Below are 6136 nucleotides of genomic sequence, written 5' to 3' on the forward strand. Positions count from 1 at the left end.
AATTTCGATTCAGACCAAACCTGAATCAGCCAGTTAAAGCTCATTCTAGAACCTGCTTATGAAACAGCCCCACTTTAATGCATCCTTTTGGCATGGAGGCAAGATTACATTCTCAAAGTCTATGTCAGCGAACCACAAGCTCTGGCAGGTTCTCATGATGAAGGACTTAAAAGATTAGCTGGAAGTTCTCTAGTCCACCCCACCCTCTTCATTTTACAGATGAGAAAAATGTAGCTCTAGTGAGGAGGCTAAATGAGTTACTGGGATTCTTACAACCGATGTGTAGAGATAGGCATTAAACCCAGGGCTTCTTGACTTTTAGAGCCAACATTTGGACTGTTATACTATCATCACTACCCTAGCTAAGTCAGACAAGCTTGTTGCCTGGTTACTTGGTAGACCTTTGGCCCAGACAACCCAAGGAACCAAGAAAACTACAAAATGGATCTCATCATGTGATGCATAATGTGCATCACAGTAATTCTGTAGTAATGGTGGCAAAAAGGCATTAGCCAGGTGGTTCAGTAAGCTGAGAGCCAAGCCTACAGATTGGCTAGATCTTGAGTTCAAATCTAGACTCAGATGCTTCCTAGTGGTGTGACCCTGAGCAAGTCTCTTACCCTCAATTGTCTATCCCTAATTACTCTTCTGCCTTGGAAACAATGCTTAACGTTGATTCCAATATGGAAGAGAAGGTTTTAAAACAAAGTAATGGTGGCAGCATAATAGAAAAGATGGCAGAGGTCTGATATGAATTGTACAGTTTTATACCATTTATCAACTTTAAATGACTTTATTGGTACTCTAAATATGAGACCCTTGTCTTGATGGATAAAGAGATATGCAACTGGATGAATTGAATAGGATCATGCCCCAGATTCACTCATGGAACTATGAAGAAGCATGAAGGGGGAAAGAAGGAGAGTCATCCAGGCAAGGGAGACTGGGCAGTCAGGGTCAGGGCTCTTGGCTACTCACCCGCTTCCTATATGTTTCTGGCAGATACTTTTTAAAGGCTATAGAGTTTGTCCAAAGTTCAGCCTCAAATGTATTCGATGGGCTGTCAATATTGGGTTCTCCCAGCAGGGTCTGGATGGAGAGTAGGATGGTCCTAACATCGTACAGAGTTGACCACCTGTTTTTGAGGATGTCCAAACTATTGCCTTGGGTGCCCACATTAGGATGGTAGTGAAATTTCACCTTGGGAGCGCCAGAACTCCAGAGAGAGCTTGTATCTCAGACTTTCATATGCTCCCAGACGCCCCAAGGATGATCCCAACCCATTTTAAGAGATTATCTGATTCTGGGAAGGCAGAAATTCCTTTATTTCCAGACATCATTTATCTCATTAACTCCTGTTGTAATCTCTTGCCCGTGGTCCTGTGGGCTGCACCTACCCCAGACTATGCCTCTTTACGGGAGGTGGCAGCTATGTTGGCAGTGACTGGGTTGTAGTTCTCCAGGGTCTTTGGGGAAAGGAGATAAAGGACGAGAAAGCTCCAGGGTGGTAACTGCCTTTTTATGGGGGGAGGGTGTACTTTTTGTGTGTGACCACCAGGGACAAAGAGGAGGAAAGAAGTTCCCCTAGAATTTAGAAAGGTTTCTCAGCCTATTGAAGATGGGGAAGGGTCCCCCTGGATAAGGCTACCGCCATTATAAGGGTCAGAGTCAATCAGGAGAGGAAGCGTGCCTCCAGGATGGTGTAGTTAGTGTGCTTTAAATTTCCCTTCCTAGCCAAAGTTCATTCTTCCTCCCCACCCACTCCACAGATCTACCTGTCACTTGCTTTCCTCTAGGACTACTTGGAAAGACTAATTTATTTAATAATTATTTACCAAATGTCCACTATGTTGCTGGGCACCAGGAAAGCACAAAGATAATTAAGTTAAAGACTCTATTCTCATGATTTACTGTGAGCCTACTTGGGCTTAGGGAGAGGGGTTAAGGTATTTCCATTCAAAGTGTGAAAAAGCAGAAAACTGCTATTGCTCTTACCCATTCGAAGAGATGGAAATTGTTTTTGTTGTGACTCTTTGTGATCTCATTTGGGATTTTCTTGGCAAAGATACCAGGATGGCCTGCCATTTCCTTCTCCATCTCATTTTATAGATGACAAACTGAGGCAAACAGGTTTAAGTGACTTGCCACACAACTAGTAAGTGTCTATGGCCAGATTTGAACTCAGGAAGATAAGATTTCCTGGCTTTGGGGCCAAGATTTCTAGCCTCTTTTAGTCCCTCTATTCTAGTCTGCACCAAGTAATTCTGAAAGTAGAAAAATGTTATTGACTAAGAAGAGCGAGGGAAAGGGTAGGGGAATAGGGTCTTCTAGAAAGGACTCTGGGTCTAGACTAATAAGGAAGAGATTAATTCTGGAGAGAACCTTACCCTTAAAAGAGTTTACTATGCTCCTAACAGTGAAGTAGATCTTAAAGGGAAATCTCTAAATCCCTAAAACTCCTCCTCTAAGAAGTGGTATTAAGGCAGGAATCACTTTCCACTGGACAACCAGTAAGGATGCAGGAACTTTTGAATCCACAAGGTGGCTGCCAGGACTAGAAATTGTCCATTTCTCAGGATCCTTCAATGCCTGTGCTAAGGGATGAAACACCAAAGCAAGAGACAGCAGCCAGAGACTCGGGCTCACCTAGGCAAACATATACTGATCAATACTGCCCATGCTCAAGTTGTGAGCCAACAATGCCACTGTGGGAAGGAGAAGGAGAGAAGTGCCAAAACTGATCCTTGATGGTTCTATAGAAGGCCAACAGAGAGGTACAATCTGTTCTGGTGCTGCTTTTATAGTCTTAAAAAAAATAAACCCTTATCTTCCATCTTAGAGTCAATACTGTGTATTGGTTCTGAGACATAAGAGCAGTAAATGCTAAGTGTTATGTAGAGATGGTAGCATGGAATCCCTGTAAAATACAGGGTCAGCCTCACCCAGAATTCCAGGGGACCCCCCTGGAGAACTTTGGGTGAGGGGGCAGTTGAGAAGGGTTGAGATAGTTGCTTTGTGGGGATTGAGGTGAGCAGACTCACTGCTTTCTGCTCTTGACTTGGGGGGTTCACCTGAGTGGCCATTGTGGCATAAGCCATCATGGTTTCTACTCAAGGGTTAGCCAGCTTTGTAGGGTTAATCCTTATCAATATCAATATAACAATTATTTAGAGATTTAGTGATTAGATATATTCACTATTAGCAAGAGAGCCAGTTTAGTTAAGTGCCCTTCACCCCCTCCTGTCGGGGGTAAGGGCAGCTTCAATCTAACAGATCAGAGTTAACCTTTCATTATTTAAAACCTAATTACCCCCTCTAGCTTTTCCTTTTACTTCTTAATATAAGCTTTATCTACAATATCTGTGCCTGGGAATTATTTGGGGGATACTCACTGCTCAAGTCTGGTCATCTGGCTTGAATCCTGTCAGCTGCCAGATTTAAGATCATCTATCTCAGTCCTTCAACATTTAGATTAACTAGCTCCTATTTATTCCTCTATCAGACCTGTGAGGAATATAAGTTAAAAAAAAAGGGGAACATCATTAGAGTTCACCCTTAACAGAAACTTACCAGAAGTACCTCAGTCAGTCTCCATTTTTCCAACTGAAACCTCAACTGCTTGGGGGACGGGTTTGAGAGTCAGGAGTGTCTTACCCCCTCCCTTCTCACTGAAGCCTGTCAATCTGTGTCTGTGTCTTGAAGGTTACTGGCCCTGGCATAATTATCTGCTTCCCCAAAATATCTGTTATCTATTAACATAACACTAGGCAATGGGGGTTAAGTGATTTGCCCAGGATCACAGAGCTGGACGTTTCTGAGGTCAAATTTGAATCCAGGACCTCTCATCTCTATGCCTGGCTCTCAATCCATTGAGCCACACAGCTGCCCCCACCTTATAATCTTTTAGAGAGAACTGGCTCTTCCACATAAAGTCGATCCACTCTGGTGGAATGCCCAGTCTCAGGAATGAAGGGTCCAATCAGGAGTGGCAGCTGTGTCACACGTGTCTGCACAGGACCAGAGAATACATGGTCCACAGAAATGGGCTAAATTAAAAACCCAACCTCATGGGAAACTCTCTCATTAGAGCATTTTTATGGCTTTTGAATTCTACCCCCATTTTAATCCCAGAATGTTTGTAAAGCACTTTGCAATGCTTAAGCACAATATAAATGCTTGCTGTTATTATTACTGTTATTATTTTATAGAGGAGGAAAATTGAGGATCAGAAAGATAAACTGAATCGTTCATGAGCACATAGCTAGTCCATGTAAAAGAGAGAATTTGGGAACAGATGTCCTGATTACAAGTCCATTTCTCTTCCCACTAGACCATGCTTGTCTTTCTGTGTATGACTGTGAATAGGAACTTGTGTGAACAAGCTGAAAATGTCGGAATGGAGTGAATGGGAGCTTGTGAGAGATCAGGGAAGGTAATAAAAATGATTTATAGTTTGAAAGCTAGGACCCATTAAGAAAGGTTAAAGGCAGCTTTATAGCCAGTTAACATAGCAATCTTTTAGAAAATATAAGCCAAGCAAAATTCTTAATGATCTGGAAAATTTACATAAATTTCCCCCATATTTCTCTCTGTACACGGAGTTCTTCTCTAGCTTGTCTTAGAGATTCCCTTTCGTCCTCTAAGTTTCCTTTTGTACATTCTGACACAGAAGCCCCTCTCATAGGAGCCCTTGTTTCACAGGGTCTCTAATGCTGGTCCTGCTCAAATCTGCTTTGCCTCGAGGATGAAAAGAGGTAGATGAAGCTCATTTTGGTTGTAGTTGAGGCAAGGTGCTCTTCCTTCTGGAGCTCAGGAGAGAATCTGTAAACTATGCAGCTCCTGGGAGTCAGGACCCTCCTTAAGGGCCTGGAGCCCCCCAATAAGTCATATGACATATCTTCCTCAATCTTCCCATCCTCGAGCATTTTTGGGGAAATGGTTATAAAATGAGCATTGCTGCCCACACAGCCTAGAGAAGGAAAAGAAGTCAGGAGAGGACAGTCTGAAGGTTATATGGGGAGGATCATATATTATTGTGCACTAGAGTTCCTGATGTATGTGTCATTTTCTGAGACTGTAAGCTTCATGGGGGTAGGAACCCTTTTATATGTGAAGTCTCTCCTCTAGCATCTAGCACAGATTGCCCTGTATACAGCAGATCCTTATGAAATACTGGATGAACTGAAGGGAGCAGAGCCAGTACACTCATTTGCCTTGGATCCTTGAGGACAGATACCAAATCTCATTTATCTTGGCATCTCTGTGGACGGTGGTTGAGGCTGGTGCTGATTTCATGTTCTAATGTGTGTAGGTAGAGACAGTTATTTTTTAAGCACTAACTGATGCCATTTTCTTTCCCTACCTCCTGACTATGCTCAGGAGTGCATAATTTATCTATGAACAGAAGAAATGGGGGAGATATGGCACAACTTGCTTGACATCAGAGCTATAAATTTGTGCTAGAGAGATGGCGTAAGATGGTGTAAGAAGATGATCTGTGTGCAGTTTGTGCAATATCAGAGAATTCACTTGATGAGGAACAGGGCCACAGCCAAGACAAATACTGTAGTCAGCATATCAGAAAGAAACATCTGATGAACTTTTGGATCAATGGTCACATCCTTTTTTGGTTTGTTTTTTAAACCAAAAAAAAAAAAAGTACAATTTAGGTTTTAGAATCAAGGAAAACATTGCTCCAACCATGTTGGTCTAGGATTTTTTTCTATGTCTTGTTAAATTAGCCATGAGCTTTCAAAATGTATCTAGCTATACTTATACCAATTTACACATTTGTACAGTTCCAGGATATTTTTTCAACCCCCAGCTTCCTTAAGACTCAGCTGCAATATCTTATCTCCTTTAGAAGCCCCTTCCTGGTCCTTCTTAGCTGCTGGTGCTGTCTTCTCTAAAGTTATCTTCCACTTACTCTGTACTTACCTTTTATGTTCTGATATATTGCCTTTCCCATGAAAATGCAAGCTCCTTGAGAGCAAGGATTGTTCTTGATTTTTCTTTGTACACTCAAAGCTTAGCAAAATGCCTGGCACACAGTAACCACTTAATACATGTTTGTTGATTGTTCATCAACTGATTAAAAACTGACTTCAGGGAATAATAAAGGAAATCATAGGAAGGA

General features: G+C 42.1%; 1 pseudogene; it reads right to left on the reverse strand.

Moving 5' to 3' along the window:
* Window positions 1-957: 957 nt before the first annotated feature.
* LOC123250417 lies at window positions 958-3083 on the reverse strand (annotated as a pseudogene).
* Window positions 3084-6136: the final 3053 nt, after the last annotated feature.

This window comes from Gracilinanus agilis, chromosome 5, assembly GCF_016433145.1.
Source record: "Gracilinanus agilis isolate LMUSP501 chromosome 5, AgileGrace, whole genome shotgun sequence".
In the NCBI taxonomy this organism is placed as follows: Eukaryota; Metazoa; Chordata; class Mammalia; order Didelphimorphia; family Didelphidae; genus Gracilinanus; species Gracilinanus agilis.